We start from the raw sequence: 3,388 nt of genomic DNA, 5'->3' as shown, positions 1-3,388 counted from the left end.
GGGGGGGCGCCCAAACCTGCTTACAAACAATTTGGAATTAACTGGAAAAATGTGGAACTTTTCTCGTGTGATTCCAACTTGTTCGTGTTGTCTGGCCAGAGATCGTGTTCCTTGAGTTCTACCCAAGGAGGTTAAGGACTGTAGAAAGGAGCCCGGTGCCCACCAAGGCCCCCCAAAATGGAAAATCCAGTCTGCCCACGGACCAGTGAAAGGCTGGGTGTCCTGCATGGAGGGATGAACGCAAAGGCTTCTGAGGCGAGTGGGCAGCGAGGCCCAGCCAAGAAAGCTGATGTACACAGCCTCTTGTATCCTGTATTTGAAGGTGGCCTTGTGGGAGAGCAGAAGGATTCTGGGAATCTAGTCCTGATGGCCACTCATCATTTGGGCCCGCACTAAGTATTTTCTTCCAGTCATTTCCTTCCTGAGTTCTGCATCTTTCATTAGTAAAAAGACCTGGGGCGCTGGATGGATCCCCTTTATTCCCAGAATGGACCTTGAGGGACCCTTTAAAGAAATAGCCATTCAATGAGGAATTGTGGCAAAAATTCTGGGACCCCCACGATTGGGAATCAGGGGCCAGGCCCCTCCCCTCAGAGGCAGCTCAGTAGCCCCATGGGACCTGCAGTCAGGAAGGCTCTGTGTTGCTACGTTCAAAGCTGGCCTCCCACACTTACTAGCTGGGTGACCGTGGGCAAGTCACTAGATTGTGTCTGCCTCAGTTTCCCTATCTATACACTGGGCTGGAAGAGGAAATGGCAAACCTCTCTAGTGTCTTTGCTAAGAAGCCCCCCAGTAAGCTCACGAAGAGTCAGAGAGAAGGGAAACACGGCTGAAGCACAGCACAAGGGCCCCAGAGCCAGGGGCAGAGCCCAGGTCCTCCAGGCCCCGCTCCTCCGTCTTCTCCAGGCTCCTCTAGGCGCCAGCAGAAAAGAACAGCACTCACCCTCGGGGATCGCAGAATCCGCGTTCTCCGGCCGTGCCGGGCCACCCCGCCTGCCCTGTGCCGCTGCTGCTGCTCTCCCCTGGCTGCCTCCTTGAGGTGACAGCAGCGGGCGCCTTCTTGGGCACGAAGCTTGGCTCGGAAACGGTGGCGGTCTCTGGCGGAGAGCCCGCGGCGCAATGGAAGCCGAGTCCGAGTCCGGCGCTACCCGCTCCCGTCGGAAGAAAGCCTCCCCGCCCCGAGCCCGCCCCACACTGGGCAGGCCGAAGAGCACTGGCTGCGCGAGAGGGGCTTGGCAGAGGCGGGGGAGGGGGGGGCGTTCAGAGCCGGGCACGGCGCCAAGGACACAGGGAAAGGGCGCTAGGCCGAGGCCGGACGGGACCAGGGGCTCCTCAGCACGCCAGCTTAGGCTGCTTCTTGGGGAAAACACGCTGGGAGGAGTGCAGGGGCTGGGCCACCCCGCCTGAGCTCAGCCCGAGGGAGCCGCCCTGTCTTGCTCCCATGACCAGCCGCACGGAAGGGCTCCCGTGCGGCCCGGGAAGCCCCCAGCGCTGCCGCCTTCCCTCCGACCCAGAGGGGCCGGCGGAGAGCCCGGAATCTTTCTGTTTTCTTTGTCTCAGTGACTCGGAGACCACAGCTTTCACTTTGGGGTGTTAAGTTTTGAGTTGCCAGATGTGTCCCTCCTTCTCTTCTCCCCCCCCTCCCCCCTCGGGCTGAGAAGAGGTCCCGGTTAGCCACTTTGCAAAAGAAAGCCCAGTGGCTGTGTTGGTAGGGATGTATGTATGCGCGCTCGGTGGCTCAGTGGATTGGGAGCCAAGTCTGGAGACCTGAGGTCTGACCGGAGACACCACCTGGCTGCGTGACCCTGGGCAAGTCACTTGGCCCCGGCTGCCCGGACCTTACTGCCCTTCTGCCTCGGAGCCAATACCCAGTATTCTAAAACAAGGGAAAGGGTTAAAAAAGGGAAGAAGGAAGGAAACTGGAAGGAAGCCTTGGAAGTCGGGAAGCAGAGCAGAGAAGGAAGAGCAGAATCCGAGCACAGAAGACCATGGCAGGTCACGGAGTGCTTGGGAGGGGCTCAAGTGTAGGGGGTTGGAACGGGAGGAAAGCAGCATGAACAAGGAGCCCCGGAATTCTCCCCAATTTGGAGCGGCTGGGATGTTACCGGAGACCTTTAGTCCCTCCGCCCGGCTATGTTCTCCCAGTTATCGCCTTAGCTTTGGCCCTACTTTCCTCCCTCCCCTATCTCCGAGCCTTGGCCAATCTAGCTATCCATATCTATCCAGCCCTGCCCTCCGGCCCCTTATCTTATCCCCCAGCGGGCTTCAGGGGAGCCTGGGATTACTTCCAGTATTGGCAACCTTCTCTCCTGTGACCGGCTACTAAATGGAGCTGGGAAAAATCGTGGAAGAGCGGGTGGGGCCTTTACCAATCTATGCTGTTTGATCGCAAGTGAGCGCCTCTTTTTGTGCTCTGGGCACCTTCTTCACGTGTTCCTATTCAGTTCACCAGGATGGCCACCCGAACTTTCCCATCTCTTCTGCAGCCTCCCCAGGCACCTCTCCTTCCAGGCTCTCAGTGAAGGACCTCGGCTTCCCTCTATTTCCCTTCCTTTCTTTCGGTTGGGTTGCTCTCCTTCACTCTGCCCTTTCCCACAAGAAGAGCTGCCATTTCTTTGGCAAGAAACCCCCTCTCCCTGCACAGATCATCCCATTCCAGCCTTCCTTCTGCCCCAGGCTGTCCCCTCTGCCATCTGCTCTCTCTCTCGCCAGCTTCCATCTCTTTCTCCTGGCTACAGACAGGCCCAAGGCTCCCTCATTCCCCCCCCTGGCCCCAGTGGAGCCATCGTCCATCCCGGCTGCCCAGCCCTCTCTAGCTCATCCTCCGCCGGAGGCTGGCCTTTCTGTCCTTTTGTTCTCTTCCAGAGCCCGGTGCCTGCTTTCCTACTCTGCTGTCACCCGTGCTCCAAGTGTGCCAAAGATCTCTCAGCGGATGGCAGCCTTTAGAGGCGAACCCTGGGCCTTATTTCACGTGTGCATCCATGCTTGCGTACAAACACACACGCTGCGCTTTCTGTTGCAACCTTCTCAGCGGGAGCAAAGGGCTCATCTTGGGGCAGGGGGGCTGGGCGCCCCTCCAGGGAGCCGGTCTGCACGGGAGCCCTTCCATGCGCTCCTGTGAGGAACGCAGGGCAGCTTCCTGTCCTCTATCAGCTGGGCCACCCACTTGCCTCCAGCTCCCACCTTGAGCTGGTCACCCTTGTTACCGGTGTGCGTTTCGGTTCTACTGGCGCCCCTGAGCAGCGACCAAAACACAAAGGAAGTGTCAGCACTTGGTGATCTGGCCATTTTTTTAAAGCTCCTAAATTTCGCCGTCGTTGGACGGCGTCCGGCTGGCCCCATTCCAGCCGGTGACTCTACAGCATAAGAAGGTCCCAAACGGCTCGGC

The 3,388-nt window shown here is 58.7% G+C and overlaps 1 protein-coding gene across 1 annotated transcript in view; it reads right to left on the bottom strand.

Annotated features, from left to right (window-relative positions):
• Nucleotides 1–1,108, bottom strand: part of LOC123251258 (sulfotransferase family cytosolic 1B member 1-like) — a 27,877-nt gene extending 26,769 nt beyond the window's left edge. Inside the window, exon 1 of the mRNA XM_044680474.1 lies at nucleotides 944–1,108. The gene's annotated coding sequence lies outside the window, so the exon portion shown is untranslated. The remainder of the gene's footprint in view (nucleotides 1–943) is intronic.
• Nucleotides 1,109–3,388: the final 2,280 nt, after the last annotated feature.

Source organism: Gracilinanus agilis, chromosome 6, assembly GCF_016433145.1.
Source record: "Gracilinanus agilis isolate LMUSP501 chromosome 6, AgileGrace, whole genome shotgun sequence".
Lineage (NCBI taxonomy): Eukaryota > Metazoa > Chordata > Mammalia > Didelphimorphia > Didelphidae > Gracilinanus > Gracilinanus agilis.
The sequence above is the reverse complement of the archived record's forward strand: the minus strand, read 5'-3'. Positions and strand labels throughout refer to the sequence as shown.